The sequence below is a fragment of the Silurus aristotelis genome (assembly GCF_946808225.1).
Source record: "Silurus aristotelis genome assembly, chromosome: 11".
In the NCBI taxonomy this organism is placed as follows: domain Eukaryota; kingdom Metazoa; phylum Chordata; class Actinopteri; order Siluriformes; family Siluridae; genus Silurus; species Silurus aristotelis.
Window position 1 is genome coordinate 26,517,062 of NC_139584.1, and position 21,026 is coordinate 26,538,087.

Consider the following 21,026-nt stretch of genomic DNA (forward strand, 5'->3'; position numbering starts at 1 on the left):
ATTTTGTACATTATTACATTATTGAAACTGCAATTTCTAAACCCTGTCGTGGTTTTAAATTAAATAATGCAGGATTCTGCAAGGACTGCTCAGGTATCAGATTGCAATAAATAAATCAAATTTAGATCGGTTAAGATTGTTTTTATCCATGGATCTCTCAGTCGAGTTTTAGTTCGATCTATTTTCTCCAACTTATTGAGTTTCTAAAAGCAGCCATTCAAAGCCATTGCCTTCCCCTTTAACCCATCTATCTTGTTACGTCATCGATTTTGACAGAGGGTGCATTATGTTTACGCATTGAGCACAGGTCAGCACGCAGAACTCTAAACAACTCAACAGAGCACGACAATGAATTCGGTGAACTTGTGAGAAGGCAGACCATGAATATAAAGTAGAACCGGGCCTAGTATCAGCATGGTGAGTTAAAATGCAATGCTTATTTGTGAACATTGCATTTGCAGTTTCATTATATAAGGTGGTATCAAAAAGTTTTGAGACTTCCCCAGCGTTTCTGCCACTTCTGGAATGTGTCCTGTAATCAATTCTTCGCTTCGTGCTGAATCTAAACTGTGACCTTTGAGCTGGATCTTTATCTTTGGGCACCGGGTTAAGTCCGCAGCATCCAAATCTGCCGAGTAGGGTGGGGCCGGAAGTGACATTGTGTTGTTTCCGGCGAGAATCTCTGCATGTTGAGGAGAGCTCGATGACAGGGTGCGTACCTGGTGTTCAGATTAGCACCAGTTGCACAGCTTCCGATGTACACAGGAGGATGTCTTTTGGCAAACTGACTTATGAAGATCAGTGCACCCTGTGCTTGTGCATGCAGCCTTGTGCTGTCCTTTGTTGGCGTGTCACAAAATTACACTTGAAACTTTCTGATACGACCTAATATAGAATGCGTTTTTGAAAAGTACACTGCTTTATTCGTGTGTAGGAAACTCAATATTCTGGTCATGGTATATCTGGGAAGTGCACCCTGGATCCCAGGACAGCAGCAAGGAGAACATTAGCCTCCACACGCACTCTTGAATAGCAACCGGACTCCAAGAACAGACCCTTGTACCCCCTACACTACCGTATTGCCAATTATACCCTCAGTGTCTTTGACAGTAGTAACAACATTCAAGAATTCCTGTCACCAAAGAACATGGTCCAGATGTACATTGCTTTAGATATCCTGTTTAGAGACTGCTCAAATACCTTCTTAAACTCCTGCAAGTGAAAAGGGACTTGGGCAGCATACTGAGGTCTTTTTGATAAGTTCTATACAGGTGTCCTTCTGGTTTATGCACTGGTTCATGAAGAATTTCTATGAAAGCCCTATCAACCCCCAGCACAGGCTGACTTGCAGTAACCTGTCTCTGAATAAGGTATCACAGCAACGTTTGCAGAGAGCGGTTATCGGGATAAAGCATGTTTTTCTGACTCTTGTAGTGCTGAAACTGTACAGGGTTATGCTGCTTACATGTTACTCTAACACCCCATGCTGTAAAACAATCAGCATAGTGAGGTAGCATTTGACCAATGTCTTGACAGCCCCAGAGTCCTGAAAGCTGACCTAGACCCTGATTGATCCTGTGGATTATCACTTGTTTTCTCACTGTCCATTTGGGTTTCCTTTGGGATCTCCGGTTTTCTTCCAACATCCGAAAACATGCTGGTAGGTACTACTGTAGATTGGTCAAACCACCAACCACCTGTCTCCACCTAGCACTCTTTGTTCCCAGGATAGGCTTTAGATCCACCAAGACCACCATGGAAGCAGTAGTTGCTGAGAATAAATGAGTAGTTTTGGCCCTCTTGCATCTTCTCACAACACCGAACGAAAGTGAGGAAAAGCAGAAAGTAGTTCGGACCGTGAACAGACCTCGAATTTAGAGTAGGTCTGCAACGAATCTGTTAGACAGCCACACAAATATTACAGCAATTCAAGAAATGGTTGAATAAAACAGAGCCAATTTTTCTAAGCCGATACTTCTACAGTCCTGTCATGTCCTCTGTTGATTTTCATTGTGTGTGTGTGTGTGTGTGTGTGTGTGTGTGTGTGTGTGTGTGTGTGTGTGTGTGTGTGTGTTGCGCAATAGCAAGGCCTGTAGTCTGTTAAGTCCCTTAGTAGTACACACTTCTGGCAGAGACGAACACCCCACCGGTCATTCAGCTAATTGTTTTTGCAGGAACAGCATACTGGGCTGATTCTGGGAAGCCACTACTTTCCCATGGGAAACAGCAGGTTATGCACTTTACTTGTTGCGTACAAGTGTCGAAAAGCCCAAATGTGAATCAATTTAAGTGCTATCCACAAATTTAGAACTAGCAGAACTAGCAGAAAATCATTTCGGACACGACACATGACGTGTTTGCACATTACAATGACTTCAAGACCAAAGAACTGAAAGTACAAAAGATCTCTTAAAACTCCAGTCGCGACTTTATTGGCGAAAGAACACGAATAGCCAATAAAGATTGAGTGGAAAGAGTTTTTTTGCTTCACCCTCACTTTGTTCTTCCTACTCCGCATTATTGTGCTGCTATTTTTGAATAGTTGTCGCATTAAAATCCGGCAAAGTGGTAAAAAAGAAAATTGTGGTGCTATTAAAGAGACAAAAACATCGCGCCACTTTTTCTTGCTTCACACCACACCACAGGAGCTTTTTTTCCACCTCTGGCTTTTACCCAAAGTAAGCATCAGCGCTCACCACACACACACACACACACACACACACACACACTGCTCACCCTGTATAAGTCTGCCTCACCGGACGCGTCCGGAATAAATATGGCAACACTTGCAGACCTGATTACAAATGTTACCTCAGATTATAGTTTACGTGTTATATTTGGACATTCAGGGTATGTATATAATTATTTTTTTTCCTCCCTCTGACCGGTCACATTCTCCTGAGAATAAAAAACGCATCATATAGCCTCAAGAAGACTTGAAACATACCAACCAGTAAAACAAATCTACCACAAAACATTTAAATGCTTGCATCTGACTGGTCAGAAGATGATGATTCTTTTTATTCTGTAATGTTTGCACATCTACATTGTTATTAATTCCATAGTAATACATTAGCACTTATGGTAGATACTTGAAATGACAGAAAAACTATAAATGATAACATGGTGAAGATAATCTTTAACTGTTTATGATGCATTTTGTATATTCAGGGCCAAGTAGCTGTCAGAAGTAAAGAGAATAGAATAGAATAGAATTCTCTAACTAGTAAACAACACCTTTGGTAAGTTATACAAGAGGTATGGCAAAGTATCTCCGCTGAATGTTTGGATGTTTAGAGTGTGTACATTTATATTTACATTCACAACATTTGTCAGACGCTTTTATCCAGAGTGACTTACATTTTATCTCATTCATACAAATGAGCAGCTTTGGGGTTAAGGGCCTTGCTCAGGGGCCCAGGGGTTGTGTTGCCTTGTGTGGCTGGGAATTGAACTTCGGATCCAAAGTCCAAAACCTTTTAAATGCTAAGCTTCCACTCCCCACAATGTCAAGAGTCTTTTATTGTCATTTCTACTATACACAGTGGTAGACAGTACACAGTAAAAACGAGACAACATTCCTCCAGAACCCTGGTGCTACACTAAACAATAACATAAAGCAACAACACAACACAAGCTACATAAAGTGCATCAAGTGCAACCTGGTGCAAACAGTGCAGACAAAAAAACAGTACAGACAGACAACACAAGACAAGACACAAAACCAAGACAGCGCCGACCAGTAAACCTACCGTATACTTGGTTATACAGTACTGTGAACTGTAAAAACTATACCCGGGAGTGAATATAAGAACACAATGTAGTGCAAAAATACAGCAGCAGTCAAGATGTGCAGAAGACAGCATGTAAACAGTGTAGTTTAATATAACAAATTTGAAAAGTAAACTGTCATTCAGGCAATAGTGTGTATTTGTACGGTCAAAGATCATAATATCATGAAATTACTTCGTTTGTTGCGTAGAAACAAAAAGAACATGCACATGTCTGTCACAATTTTTGGCACAAATTGTACAAATGGATAAATTCTGATAATGTTTAACAAACCAAACATTTTTAATTACTGCCAATAAAGCAAGCAAAAATACAAAAATACAAAAAAAATAATCAGTAACAGTCATTCGCATCACATTGCACTTCACATCCATGCCAATGATTATTTGACTTTACAGCACACCCCTTAGTGATACAAAGAAGGTCATAATATATTTTTCTAAATGCTCTGAATTTTCATGAAAGATCTCCTTTTTTTGCAGCACTACCATTTCTGGATGAGGTTTTACCCCAAGAGCTGACCGCAGTTCAGGACATTACACTATACGGCATTCAGGGTTGTGGCGCAGGGCGGATGTTCCGCTTACCTGTTCCATTATAGGTGACAAAATCAACAGGTTTAACACTCGTGCTTTCAGCTCACAACCGGAAATCAGAGGAGGTGATTTGAAGCCGCAGAGGAGGAGGTTGTGGTTTATTGCTATTTCTTTCTAACGTCAAACACATCAGTCCTGGACAAACACATCCAGATGAAATATGAATACGCTTCCCTTTGCAAAGTTTACATTGATTCAGAATTCCTGTCTCATAGGGTATAATTATACTAACAGTGCATCCTGCTCTCGTTTGTGTTAACAGAGAATATGTGTGTGTGCGTTTGTGTGTGAGAGAGAGAGTATGTGTGTGGATCTTTCTTCACCACATTGACTGCATTGCCTGGAGTAAATCCAGCTTCCATCTGGAGCTTATTGCAGCTGACGCTACGCAATACCCAGGGTGGGGAAGAGTATTTGGAGTGCGCTTTTGGATGAGTGTAGATTTGTACACGAGAGGCCGAAGGAAAAAAAAAAAAAAAAAAAGAAGTCAGTGTTCTGCGTTTGGTAAAACCCTTGTATCCCATGAGCTGTTCGTTCTGCAGCGCTTTAACTTGATGACGAGCCAAACACAGATGTCTTCCTAGTTAATCGCATTACAGGTGGGTCATGGGAAATGCAGGCACCAGGCATTGCTTCCTGTCTGAGTCTAAGTGTGTGCGTGTGTGTGCATATGTGTGTGCGTGTGTTTGTGTGTGCGCCTTCCTGCCTATATGCCATCATATCCCTGCAGCTTAATATGCAACAGCGGCCTAGCTGATTCGTTTCAGATGGCACCAGCAGCATTAGAGCAGAAATATGGCCGCTTGCCTGATGCGAGGAACGGCACTTGGAGAGAATTTCTGCTGCACAGATTTTGCCAGAAAGTCACTAATAAAAACCCCATGTACGTCTGAAGTAAAGTAAGGAGAGAACTAAAAAGGGAAAAGGGGCCTGTTTATTATAATTTTTTTGCGTGTGTGTGTGTGTGTGTGTGTGTGTGTTTAAATGAGAGCGTATCTTGCTCTTTGAAGTGGTAAATAGCTCTGGCAGCTTGCTTTAAAAGCAGCCTCAGTTAAAAGATCCAGGAACGAAGGTTTCCTTGTCATCCAGGAACAGAGCCAGGTTTTTTTTTTTTCCTTTCTTTGTTTCTGGAAGATTCTGGAATAGGAACAAAAAATGGATTGCAGTTTGCCACAAGAAGGCTTTGTCTGTTTTCTTGATTATGAGATTTCCATCTGTAAAAAGGAAAGTGGTGCCATCGTGCAAAATGAGTTCCTTTTACTTTGTAAAAAAAATTATAATCATTTAATCAATCTCCTTGAGGTAAAAGAGGTGCTACTCTTTTTTTTTTTCCAAAATGTGAAAAGTTTTTTCATGTGCAATGTCCATAAAAAAAAAAAATTTTCCTGCTTACTAAAATCAATCAAATTTGCAGAACATTCAAACCGCACTTCTCTGAACTACTGCTATGGTCTTATTTTGTTGTTGTTTGACAAAATTTTATGTCTGAACTGCAAATTTTTTTACACAGGTTGACATGGAAATCAATCCTCGTGGGATGGGGCTTGTTCAAGTTATTCAAACAGAGCTACAGTTTTGGAGATTCTCTGACCTCTGTGTCGTCTAGCCGTCACAATTTGGCCCTTGTCAACTCGCTCAATTCTTTTACGCTTGACCATTTTTTTCTGCTTCTTTCTAAAACTTTCTTAAAATGCTTCTACCAGAGGTATCTTTTTCTCATCTCTGTCTGAGAAATGCCTAAAACATGCTGAATTGGCAATTTATTCATTACTAGACTGATACAAAACTGTTTATCAGCCTTGCCAATATAGTATTATAAACTGACAGCTGAATGTAAACGCATCTCCAACACATTCCCTAGTTTCTGTCAGCTATAATTTCTCACCCCAAAAAACAATCGGGCTGTTACAAGAGCGATCCTTTGCTATGTTAAGAATGGAGAAATCAATCCCATGAGCTCTTTCGAAAGACACTTTTATTTAAAGCAAAGTCATTGAGATCAACCACCACCACAGCAACACAGACAGAAAAATACCACAGACGCAGGAATGCAAATTCTGTAGGGTTAAATACGATTTATTTGGAAAAACTCTCCACAATCCACTTCCTTCATAATGAACCTCAGCTTCACCAAAGCTCTCAGAAAACAGACGGTTTGGTTTTGGAGACGGCCCCTGAAATCCCTTTTTTGAGACGTGACTGCGGTCACTGGTAGTCGGAGCAAAAAAAGACGGAGCACAGAGCAAGGTTTGTTGGTCAGGCTCACGAACGGGACAGGATATTTACCGGTGCCAGAGCTAGCTCAGCCCTAATACCACTGCCAGATCACACAGAGTAGGGAGCTTGAGCCATAGTAACCATCTAGTTTGTATTTTCTGAAAACGGAAAAGCATTTTATGTGACAGGCCCAGGAAATCCATTGTTCGGCTGTTTTTCAACTAAATCATAACTTACAGCAGATGTTGCATTGACTGGGTCTTTAGGGCTTTTATTTTAAGGGCATACATATGTGCACTTGCAGGTCTACTTATAATGTTTATTTAATTACATCTGCGCTTTTATATAACTGGCTAATGAAGTTTTCAGCAAAGGTAATTACAAGATGGGTGTAGGAAGAAACCGAGGGTGCCAAAACTAAAACACATCCACCCACACATAAAGATGGAGAGTCACTCTATCTAAACACAAGAGACCGAGTAAGTGATAGTACTCCGGAGTAATATAATCAGTGGTCACAGGGCAGACAGTGAAGCAGTGCATTATACAGTATGTTGCAAACCGAAGAAGATTAAGTACAACCCACTATGCAATAACACACTCGAGGGCATGCTATAAAAAGAAAATAATCAACCATAATCAACAGGACAGTATGATGCCTCCCTCCACCTACAAGTGGATTGTTTTTGTTTAAGAGCACACACATATCCTGGGGTATTTATTCCTCTTACAACACACCCCCATTCGAATGACACAGTTTACTTTTTTCCGATTTGGATTACGTTTAATGTTGTGGAAGACTGGCTGACCAACCTTGAAAAGCATGTTCCAGGCAAGTTTATGTGATTGTTCATGAAGAACCAGGTAGAAATCAATGTTTCTAAAAACAACAGTCTAACTGATATTTGGTGCATTGCCTCACTGGGGCTGATCTCTAAGTGGGTTTCATATATAGTCCCCAACTTATGATGGAGTAACTTAAAAATTGTAAGTCGAGACATGGCCTAGCCTACCCAGTAGTCTCAAAAATGGTGATCAATTAAGGTGGCATACTGTAATGTGTTAAAATGGAACAAATTACAGTACATATTTTAGCAAAACAGAGCAATATATATCTGTATATATGTATATATCATATCCGTAATGTATAAACGTAGGCGTCGTAAGATCGTAAGGCGAATCGGGGACTACCTGTATATTGGTTATTTAAAAAACACCACAAACTACAGTATCATGGCCGCCATTAGCCAATTAGATTTCATTTTACAGTGTTATTTTAACTGTTATAAAACAAAAAAAATACGCTCATTTGTGATCTGTTTGGTGTTGAAGAGTAGAGAAGGCATTTTCTGCAACAACAAAAAAAGTCCTTGGACCCCTCCGATCACTGCTCTGGGTTGTATGTATTCTTATTGCATTCTTATTGTATTCTTATTATTATAACCTACACAGATCTTAAAGACAAATATAAATATAAAAGATCAATAGTTCAATGCCAGGTGGTTAAGGTGAGTGAAACTGCTTCTATTACAGGTATCTGTTTCTCATCTCTATCTAAGAAATGCCTAAAACATGCTGAATTGGCAGTTTATCAATTACTAGAATTATGCAAAACTGTTTATCAGCTTTGCTAATCTAGTATAATAAACTGACAATTAAGTGTAAGCATATTCCCAACACAACCCCTGGATTCTGTAAGCTATAATTTCTTGTCAGGCTATTAAAAGAGACAAGCAGAGAAATTAAATAGCTCTTTCAAAAGACTCTTTAATCTCTAAGTGGATTTCATGTATATATTTTAACTGTTTAAACAACACCATCAACTACAGCGTTATGGCCACCTCAAATCCGTGTTGAACCCAGTGCTATTGAGCTATGAAAGACCTGGTTCTGAGTCCGGGTAGGATTAGGGTTTGTCTCCATTGCTGTGATCCATTGAAAGCCATCCCTCAATGCAGTCTTTTGATGCAGGGAGTAGAGGTCGCTTCTGTTAATGCCCTTCCGCCCTTCCGCTTTGCAACCATACTTCCCCTGGAACCCATAGACTTGTGGTTTCCTATTTGTTGCCCATCGATTCATGGGAATAATGGGTTTGTCGTCTTTAAATTTTGTTCATGACGTTTCCGTGTGGATTCGCACCTTGTAGGAGACGATTGAAAACCGTAGAGGTAGACTCCTGGGTAGACTAGGCCATGTCTCCACTTTTTCAAGTATTTTCAAGTTACAAGTTACATTTTATACATTTTTATTGGATGTCTGGTGTGAATATTCTGTTACTATATAAACAATCTTTAACTGCTGACCAATTGGATCTGCGATTTCAACAGTATAATATAATAACAAAGTGACACAGTTATACCGCCAATAATATCAATATCAACAACTGGAGTGCTACAACCTAATACACATGCACTATTTCACATTTACAAGCCCTTTAATGTGGATATCTGCTCATCTGGCTTGTTACTCTCTCTTTTTCTTTTGTCTTTTCTTTGATGCAAGCTTAATTTGGTAAGTGAGCACTCCAGAAGTCGCCCTTCAAAGAGCCAAGACACAGCACAAGAGCCGTCCTGCATTACGTAATGCTATTCCACAGCCACCGGTTCATTGGTGCTGGAAGGTAAGATAGGTAGAGAAGGAAGAGAGGGGAAGAGTAGGAGAAATAATTAAATCACTTTCTGATTTAAGGTCTTTTGTCATCCTGATGATTTATGAGACGTGCAATGTTTCTGAACAGACAAAGGATGTATATAAAAAATTAAATAAAGGTAATTCAGTACAACAGGATTTCAGTGTTCTAATAGGTGGGGGTACAAACAGGTACCGAAAGTAATGGACATAATTTCCTAGATAGCATTTTAATTGTAAATCCAACTAAAACACACAAGTGGCAGGCTGAACCACTTTGTAATTGTCTGTATTTAGGTTTTGTCAGGTGATTGCATGATTTAGTGAAAGTTTTCTTTAGTTTTCTCTAAAGATTGATTATTGGTTTGAGTGTATGCACTCTGGCATTGAACAGATTCACTGAGTCTAGTGGTTCACTATCAGGGAGAGAGGGGGGAGGTTGTAGAGCAGCAGCACTCATATTTTCATGTCAAATGAGATATGCCTCGTTTAGTTATTTGAAAGTAGCTTTTTTGAATTTCAAGTAATATTTTACTACCTTTGCCTGTCATTAGTCATCTACAGTGAGGGGACGAAAACAGAGCTATATGACAATCATGGGTCTGGTTGGTTCCCTGTTACTGTTTGGTGGAAAAAATGCTTTAGGTTTATATTTGACAAACCTTCAGTCATGAGCTCTTACGGATTAATTGTAAAAAGAAGTTATTATTTTGTGATTATGTGATCTAAGACAGCTTAGTGGATACCCTGATGGGATTATTTTTTTTTCTTTTTCTAAGAGAGAGGTCCTAAAGATGTAGGAAATTACTGGATTTACTTATCTTCACTACCCTCCTACTTATATGTAAGGCTGTTTTAGATGATTGAACTACCAGCATGATTCTGGAGGGAACCCGTGAGCCTGGAGGAAAGCCACATAGACAGAATAAAATCCCAGTGATTTTCCTGCACCCCCTAAAAACTCTTATTTAGAGACAAATTGCTCCTAATGAGTGGCCCCAGTGAGTCAATGTTGACTTGCCATTGTACAAGACATGGTGCATTAATTATATGCACCACACACACCCACACAATATATATATATATATACGGTGCCGTGCGTAGGCCCCAAGTTTCAATGGTGCTTTCAACAAGCCCACGTCAACAGACCCACATGACTCGAAAATTTTTTAATAAAAACAAAATTATATATATATATATATATATATATATATATATATATATATATATATATATATATATATATATATATATATATATATAATTTTGTTTTTATAAAAAAATTTTTTTTTTTTACATCTGCTCTGTAAAACCTATGTAAAAGCATCTGCATGGGTTGCTGCAGCAGGTTTGGTTCATCTCAAATAATTCCCCCTGACTTATTTATCCTCAAGGGCTGTTCTACCAGCAGGATACTGGAGGAAACCTAAGAACTTGGAAGAAACCCACATAGACACATAAACACAGACAGAAATCCGGTGATTTCCCTGTACCTCCTTAAAACATGATATTAGTTTACAAATGTACTCACCTCGCTGAATAAACAGATATTTTCAAACACTAGTGATTTTTTTAAACAAAAATTTGCCCTCTTCACACTCTGTACCTCTGTAAAAGCATCCCCACGGGGTGATGCAGGTAAGACAGCTAGCTTCCGAGTCATGTGGGTCTGTTGACGTGGGCTTGTTGAAAGCACCATTGAAACTTGGGGCCTACGCACGGCACCGTATAAATATAATGTGCTACTGGAACCTGTTCAGACATGACAGGAATGCACCTGAGTGACATGCCTTTACACACTGTAGTATATTAACCAAAAATAGCCCTCATAGGACTCTGAAAAGAAAAAAAGGACAGAAAATGGAAGAACATGAAAAGGAAAGACAAGAACGAGGGAACGAGACGAACACGAATTGATATGCTAGTGGCCTCTTAGCATGTAGATAATAATACTGTGGGGCACATACAGGTTTTGATGAGCCTCGCCTACATTCTTGGGTTCAGACATCAATAAAAGAAAGATGACTGCGTTTGGCACGAGAAAGGATTACGAATGGAAAACCACACATTGTTGTCTAACTGACAAAAACAGAGAGAAAGAAGAAAGAGGGAAATGAAAAGACAAAGCCAAGCTTTAGTAAATGGTGTTGAAAGAAACACAGGTGCTGCTGCATGTGTGTTTTGTGTGGTGTAATGGACTGCATTTGCTTTTCCTTGTGCGTGTTAATGTGTCATCTGATTTATTGAATAAATAAAAATAAACCCAAGCAGAAAAAAACTTTCACAGTCTTTTGCACACTTGCATAACATTACCAAATACTCTCTGGAACTGGAAAATACACACACACACACACACACACACACACACACACACACACACACACACACACACACAGAGAGAGAGACAGTATTTCATAGGAACGTTGCATATTTCTTTCCAAATCGTTCACATCCTGACAGCAAGCTATTCCTGTGCATGCTAGTCTGTATTATTATTAATGCTAGCTAGCGTTGCAGACTTTAAAGCCTATAGGTGTGGTTAGATTTATTGTTTGCTGACATTCTTTGTGTCTTTTATCTAGGTGTGCTAGCTTACTGTAAGTGTTGTTAAAAAAACCAAGAGGCAGCAAAAAATATATGATAAAACAATGTCCCTAATCTTTTGAAAGTTAGCTAGCATAATCAGAATTTCGATGCACTTCACCCAACTCATGTCATTATGTAGATTTCTTTAATATCTAAAATAAATAAAAACAAAAGGGCTAGTTTACGAACAAAAATACAAACTAGCATGCTATTAGCTAAATCGTGCATTCGTTCTAATCAGTTTATAAACTATTGCAAATAAGCTATAGCATTAGCATGCATTCTGTTTTGATCTTATGTCTGAGAAAGGCCCTAATCTATGACACATATGATAGAAAGAGATAACTTAAAATATATAATGCTTCTTAATGTTTTATAGTTTGGGATTTTAGCTAGATTATTTTCAAAGTCACTGTCTTGCTAGGTAATATATCATAGATTATACTTTATCTAGATTAGTTTTAAAGTTACTATCTTTCTAAATATTTCAGAGATTCTAAACATAGCAAGATTATTTTGATGTATCTCATGCTAGATAATGTCACAGAGATTAAAAACTTGCTAGGTTATTTTCATAGTTATCTCATGCTAGATAATTCCTCAAAGATTAAGGCCATGGCTAGATAATTTTTTAGTTATCATGATAGATTATGTTTTGGAGATTAGGTAAATTGTAATCGTTGTTGCTTCATGCTAGCTAATGCTGGCTTCATGCTAGCTAATCTCCCAGAGATTAAGACTGTAGATAGATTATGTTTTATGGATTAAAACTTTAGCTGGATTTTTTTTACCTCAAGATAAATAATGTCTCAGAGATTAGGACCTTTGCTAGATTATTTTTTGTTACTTCATTGCTAGATAATGTGTCAGAGATGTTTAGGTTATTGTGTTAGTACACAGTCCTTGTTTTCTAGCAAAAACATTGTCCTGACTTGCCCACAATAACTAACATTAAGGTGTAATTGACAGCAAGGTCTTTTCCTTGGTGTCTTAAGTTTTACTTTTGATATCTATAAAATATCACATTTGTACCTGAGAAAAAGAACCACATTTATTTTACACACCTCTGTAATATGTTGATTTTTTTGTTAGTCAGGATGTAACTGTTAAAATCAATAATTCACACTAATGACAAGTTGTAATATTAACTTTGCGTGGGAACGAGACATCACTCTTAATGCAGCTCATTGTGTTCTCGCTTCTAATGGCAGTATAAATCTCAGCTTTTCTCAACACGATACACCGAATTTAATCTAGGAAACCACTAATTATAGTCATTCTGAGACAAAAACACTCGTGCCTGTCTGGGTTCACTTCTACAAACAAGAATTTGGGGATCTTTCGGGATCTCCTAGGTTTGCTAATCCAGGCTTTTAATTTCTTTTTCTTCTTTTTAAGAGAGCTGAACTACTAATGGTTGTTTCATCCACTTTCAACACGATTACAGAAAAGAGTCTACATGGTAAACAAAAGATAGTAGAAGGACCCTAAATACAAAGCAGAAAGCTGCTGAAGTCTTGTTTTCAACGCATAGAATGTTAGATCTTTTATAGTAATCTTCCAGTGATTATAATTTATAGTTATGTTTAATGATGTGACAAAAGAAGTTAGTTCCTGTTATTATGTACATTATAACATCTATCAACAGGATTTCCTATCTATCAACAGCCTCCTTCTTTTTTCTCTCTTGAAGTTAATAAGACCAAAAACCACTTTTTATGTTACCAAGCCACTACTTCACCTGTCCTGAAGCCTTTCCCATGGCGGAAAAAACATACTCACTATAGAAAAATTTTTCTATAGTGAGTATGTTTTTTCCGCCATGGGAAAGGCTTCAGGACAGGTGAAGTAGTGGCTTGGTAACATAAAAAGTGTTTTTTATATATATATTTTATATATATATTATATATATGTATATATATATATATATATATATATATATATATATATATATATATATATATATATATATATATATATATATATATAATGTTAAATATTATAAATGTTTTCAATGAACACATTTTTATTGTACAAATATTTTTTATTTATTGGTAAATATGATATAAGCAAATTATCAGAATACTCTTTTCTCTATTAACTAAATTAAGTGGTAATAAGAGCAATTATGATTCCAACTGAAATATTGTATACTCTTGTTTATATACTTTATAAACACAAATGTTCTCCCAGAAGGTGTCAATAATTGTGAAGTGTATTTGATATGAGTTCAAAATGTATAGCTATTATACAATTACTTAAAAAGATACACACACACACACACACACACACACACACACACACACACACGCACACACACACACACACACACACACACACACACACACACTTAATTATCTAAACAAAGGCTGGAAAAACTGTCATGTTATACTCGTATAATAATGGTGATTTGGGGATCCTACTGAAGTAAAACATTGTCTTTCTCAACAAACAAAAGGGAAAAAAATCCACTCACACACAAATGCACACACAGAAAACTACTAAAACAAATCTGTCTTTTGGAAACAATCTGCCACTAACTTAGCTCATGATGTCTCTGGCCTTGCCCGCGTCTTGAAGTAGTTAGCTTGTTGTTTGTGAAATGCCATACAATAGTCTGGGAGTAATTAGCAGAGTGAAGCCGAAAGGGCGTTTTCAGCCCAGAGCAGTCTGATCTAAATCTGCACCCAACAGCTCAAATTTTTTCCAGTTTAGCATGTGATAACATCAACACCTTGAAGTTCGATCATGAAGTTGGAAAACATATTAGTAGACTAGAACCATACATGACTACAAAGTATTACGTTATGATCACCATCATCAACTCAGAAAATGTTCTTAGGAACTTTTGAAAAATTCCATGCATAATTATTTTTCTCTGCATTTTTTCTTGCTTCTTGCTGAGAAAGGATTCGCTGCTATTTTTCAAAGTGCGGATCATAATTAAAGCTCTTCATGGAGCTCAACCGCTCAAACGAGAGGTGAATGAATAGTTTCTGGATAATGAATGGACATGAAGTGGGTTAAGCTCGTCTCACAAATATTTATAATAGAAACACAAGGCCAAAAATCGTTGTTGACACAAAACTTGAAACACACCCTCCGATAATGTTTATAACATTCGTTCTCCTTAGCTGCAGTTTATTTTTTTTACACCCCCACAATGATTAATAAATGAATTCGCCTGACTTTCATATGTACGACAAAGTTCACTTGATGCTCCGATTCGTTTTGTTGTCCACTGAGGATATGGAAGCCGTTGTCTAAGAGCATTTCTCAAGCTTTTTCAGTTCTGCAGCCCTCCCTGTTTTAAAAAGCATCTACCCGCAGCTATGGTATAAAGTCCCCCTCTATCATTTTCCTGCTTCTAAACTTGGGGGCAGCAGCCCACACCCAGAGCTGTTAGGAAGATAGGATATTACTGAGCCTGCCCAAGCTTGTAGGACTATAATCCCACAAATTATCCCTTGTGTTGGGAATACAGAGCAGCTTTTAGACGTCTGAGTCCAGGTCAAGATCTGTTTTTGTGCTGATTGTGGAATGGCGCCCCTGATATGACATTACATATACAATATTTGCATACAGTAATGCTAAGATATATTTGAAACACATGGTGAAGGTGGAAGTCATGACAGTCCAGGTCATTTGCACTTTCACTAACGATATAATTAATAAAAAACTTGGGTTTTTTTTTATTAATGTGTGAATACAGATCGGAATGTTCAAGTCCCAGCAACAAGAAGCAAGGCCCTCAGCCCTAACCTGCTCACCTGCATTACATGTGGTAATTATGAATTGCTATGGATAAGAGAGTCTGTCAAATCCCATAAATGTAAATTAATGTAAATCTGTTATAATGTTCAAACATTTTCTGTCCAACACTCCTTTCCACACCCTTAGTTAGCACATGTACTGAAGCCTCACCTGATTGTCTTCTGTTTGTTTTTGATGGCCAAGTTACGTTTTCTTTGTTATGTGAAGGGTTGATGTTTTGTTTTCGGTTTCCTTTTTTTCTGCTTCTTATGTGACATAAATCAGTCTTTCATTATTCAGTAAGAAAAACAGTACTCAAACTATGTACTGCTCTTCATTGACATAAGTCTTAAATATTGGCTAAAAGCTGCATGTATCATGATGATTGAATGAAAATTGATACCAATTGGGTTAATCTGAAGCTCGAGGCAGTAAACGATAACCATTTTTGAGCCGAATGTTTTGTATTGCAATTGAAATATGCAAATGGTGTGTGACAGAGAATCTGGAATCTGTTCTAGCACTGTTCGGAATTATGATATCTTTTTCAAATGATGAAATCATAGAAAGTGTCTTGAATATAATCAAATTTAACTGGTATCTCCTAAAAGAAATGATTAATTATTATATAATACTAGTTATATTACTAGTTTCCAGAAACAAATATCTGATTTTGAAAAATCCACTTTCTATAGATTTCTTTATAAATCTCAAGCTAGAAATCATGTGGTTCAATTGGGGGATTTTGGGGAGTTTTGGCATTTCAAGCAGTTATTTTTTCCTGAAACACATACATTAAGTCATATGCTATGGCCAAAAATATGTACCAGACCATGATGTCCTTATGGGTTTCTTCCCCAAACTGTTTCCCTGTTGTTCAAAGTGTACAGCTGTATACAATATATTTGTTTGCTACAGCCTTACTATTTCCATTCACTGGAACTAAAACGGCAAAACCTGTACGAGCGTGACAATTCCCATGTGCACAATCAAGCTCCATGAAGAGGTTGGAGTGGAAGAACTCAAGTCTCCTGCACAGAACCTGACCTCACTAATGCTCTGTCATTGAATTAACACAATCCCCACAGCCATGCTTTGAACAATCGGTGACAACCTGGTGGAAACTGGAAAACCTGGAGGAAACCCTGTAAAGGAAAGCAACAAGATAAACATGAGACACTCTACATAAACGTGGCATAATTCAGATTAATTTAAAATCTTTCAATTAGCATCTGACCAGTGGAACGTAATGGAAAACCCCACTGAAATTCAAAAGGACAGAAGTAATTAACTTGACTAGAAAAAGTTACTGTAGAAGTCCCAAATCCACAGAAACCTATCACTAATAGTATCTCACTCTGACCCAACTCATTCTAATGTTCTATTTAAAAAACAAAGTAAGAGTAAATCCCAGCCAATACTCCCCCTGATATCCCCATTACTTTGTTATGCTGGGAGCAGAGGGAGAAAGCGAGCAGTTAGTCACTAAAGCGAAGTATGAAAATCAGCATGCAAATCGCAGCCCCGTGGCCACATTGTTTTGGGAGAGGCGTTATGGGCCTGACTGTTTGTGCTGCTGAGAGCGTGTGGCTTTTCCCTTCTTTCTCTTGCCACAGACGAGAGCTTTTCTGCCTCTCATAGCATCCGGAGAATGTCCTCACACTGAAAATGAAAAGGTAGCTCTCCAGCTGGACGTATTATGAGGCAAAGCAAAGTCAACAGACCAGATTAAAAAAAAGAAAGTGTGGTAAAAGAAATGCTGATAGTCACACGCTTGTTTAGTGACAGGTGTTTGTCGACGAAAACGCAATGATGCCCATCTTGGCTTTCTATTTTTAAAGTGAACCTCGATGTGATCTACTATGTGACTCATCCACATTTGACGTTTAATGCTTTCTGGGATGCTTTTCTGTTCAACACGTTTGTAAATAGTAGTTACTTGAATTACAATTATTTTGAACGAGTCTGCTCTTTCATCAACAGGACATTTCCACCTGCAGAAATACCACTTGTTATATATTCTTTTTGCACCCTTCTTATGACTGCACCAAATTGATGATAACCTGTTTTACCAATCGTATTTGAGAATCTAATCATGCTGGGGTATAACTCTCATTAACAGCCCCCCTCCTTGTGATCATGTCTTTGTTTCCCCATTGCTTCATTGTGCCACCCAGAACACTCTCGTTATTGTTGACATGGCACCCCCATGGTCCTGGTCATTCGTCCATGCACACACACCTGGTGTGAGCATTGTATTCCCTACCCCCATTCTCTACCCCCATGGGCTGGTCGAGAGTAATTAGTCTGAGATTATTTACCGTAGGCCAGCACACTGCATGGCTTGTTTTGTCTTGGTTTAACATCTGGGCTTAACACTCTCACAGTGGCTATTTCTCCATTCACTTTCTTTCCTCGAGTCACTAAATCAGGACCGACACAGAAATTCACTCATTACAAAAGAATGTCCTCTGGGAAAAGTTTGACCAAAGACCAAAGCTAAAGTAGGATGACTCACCACACGGGGATGAGCTTTGGATCGTCTCTGAAAGTGATTAAAGTCGTATATAAACACATTATATTTAAAGATCCCCCCCTTTCCCATTACACAAATTGAGACAAATTATAGTCTTGTGTATGTCTCATGATTAGAATTTTTTTTTTCCACGAATCCAATGTTTAGATAAAGAAATTGACTGTGTCAGGAGACTGAGTGTTGCCTCCAGGGTTTATAATACTAGCCAGTCATTTCCTACTGGTGAATCACATAACTACAGAAGTGTGACAATGGGTGACAGAGCAGAATCTGATTCATGTTGTTATAGTAGCTATAAGACAAAATTAGATCAGGTCTGTGATTCACAGCACAGGACACAGAGGTGGGAACATTGCCTGCTTTTCTAACATTACTGCTGAACATCCCTTCAAAACATCTAGTTTTCTAGTTTTGTAGTCAGAGTTCCTACTTACATCCTGTTCACGATGTACAATGTCCTTAAACATTTATTGGAATCCTTATTTCTCTCTCCCTGTCATCCTTTCTCTCTTTTTCCTGTACATTTCGTCTCCTCAGATCCATCTGACTCCTTCCTCTGAATGGAGTTCTCTTCAATTGAAGACCACTCTGTGTTTGGTGATGGTCAACAATCTGCTATAATGGCTCAGGACCACAGGTTGCATGAACAGTTTTGCATTTAAGCACCAATCACTGGATAGCACACCTGAACAATGTTTAAACTGTAATGAATGGACATTGGGTGTTGAGGATAAGGTCCCTTTTGAGTCTGGTTCCTCTGAAGGTTTCTACTTCATGCCATCCCATGGAGTTTTCTTTGCCACAATCGCCACTGGCTCACCCATAAGAAACAGACTTAAAGATGCGTTGAGACAATGTCCATTGTTAAAAGTGCTCTACAAAAAAAAAATGAACTGAATTGAATTCAATAATTTAGAATAATTGTATAATCACACACAGAAGAGGGTGGGTTCCCTTTTAAATCTCCATTCCTTTCAAGGTTTCATGGTTTTCCTGCTTTTTCTTTATGGATCTATGTCTACATCCAGATGTTTTGTGACAATGCAGTGAACGTATTGGGTTTTTACCTTCATTAAATGACAATACACACTTAATGCAGCCATATATTCACACGAAAGCAGCTAAAACAAATAGGTTTGACCTTGGGGAACTCATCGATTCCTCTGTGGTGTCGTTATGACAACACCGAGACCCGAATGTGAATTCAGACAAGCTTTTGCTTTTACACTGATCATGCAGAGATCAATACACTTGATCGACCTATGTTGTGTTGTGTTGCACAACAAATTAAATTCTCTCATGGGTGTCTAACATGGTCTGTATCCAAGAACATGAGCTAAAACACCAAAACAACAACAAAGCAACCTGAACATAAAGCAGATACTCTTTTAAATGTGAGATGATGTCTTCTGTCTTTTGTAGTATGTAAAACAAATCAGAAAAAACTTCAGACTTTATGTATTCTGACTCATATTTCACGTAATGGCCCTTAAATTGCATCATTACAGCTCGCCATATGCAGTGATCTGTGGGGCTCCAAGGACCATTCATATATTATTCAAATAGCTTTTGTAAGTCAGCGTGGTTTAGGTGTTTTCAGCAATAGATGGGAAACAAATGCTCTCCTCTAGCAGGAACCACTTGGCATTTAATTCTATTGCACTTTTATTTGTGTTGAGTTTTTCAAGAATAACCACTGATAAGAATAAATAGAACACTAAGTAATAATCCATGGGGTCCAAGCTTCCATTACAGATAGCTCGCCCCATGGTAAGTTCTTGCCAAAGCGTTCAATATGTACACAGAATACTAAAGGGCCTAAACAGAAAACTGTAGTTTAAGTAAATCTTGTGAGAATGCCAGCCCTGCTGAATGCCAGTTGGCCAGCAGTGGTTGTGTTTAGATGTAACCCAAACAAAACTGGTAATCCACTTCTAGAATAGCGGAACGATGCAGTAGACAAAAGTTCAGCTTGATCTGTTTTCTGTTCTCAGAGAAAACAGAAGTTTGCACTCATCCCAAAACAACTGAAATGGACATGGAGCCAAGGCATCATTTAGAAAGGAGTTCGCGAGTCATTATCGTGTGACAGCCAAAGCGATGTGTAAATGCTTACTGCTCCATGCGAACAATCAAAGCTGAACCAGAACCCTGTGGAGTTCAGCATCAAAGAGCCAAACTCCAGAAATTTACAATGGCTTCATGGATCACACGAATCACAGGCTAATATGTTGACCAGATGAGACTGTTAGGATTCAGAACATTCTCGGCTGATCTTCAGTGTGACAGGATTAGAAATGTCAACATAGGCCAGACAAATCACTTTGATCCAAAGGAAAGACCAAATAAGGCTCTACTGAGGTGTTCGCTTTGCCAAAAGCCTTTGTTTTAAACTTTGCAGCCCAAGTTTAACCCAGGACTAAATATACCTCCTAAACAACCTAAACCATTTCCATTTCCAATTCTCATCCATCTCTCTTGTTTTTCAGCCTGTCCCCTCATTAGTCTCTGTATGGCTGGTTCACACCTCATTGCCACTTCTATTCATTTCTATATTTGGCGATAAGCCCCCTTTAGTGGGTCAATGGGACCCTTTCTGGTCTGCCTGCTTGCTCCTTTAAAGAATAAGACTTTGGATAATGGACAATTAGTTAGATTTATTTCCAGGCTCTGCCATTCGACATAATAAGCTGCAGGAACCACTTCCTCTTCTTAGAAAAACGAACCTTTTGGGCCTGTCAAGCATCTGCTCAAGTGTTAAAGGGGGTTGCTGTCAGCTTGTGTGTTATCACAGTATGGTTTGAGCTTAAAAAAAAAAACATTACAATTGTTTACACCTCTAGGGAACAATAAGGTTTAAATAATTGAGTGTGCTGACTGGAAATCCTTGTGTTTCTGTTTTTGAGAACACAAGGCCC

The 21,026-nt window shown here is 38.3% G+C and overlaps 1 protein-coding gene across 1 annotated transcript in view; it reads right to left on the reverse strand.

Annotated features, from left to right (window-relative positions):
* The window catches only part of klhl22 (kelch-like family member 22), a 279,020-nt gene that overhangs the window by 96,293 nt on the left and 161,701 nt on the right, over window positions 1-21,026 (reverse strand). The window lies entirely within an intron of this gene.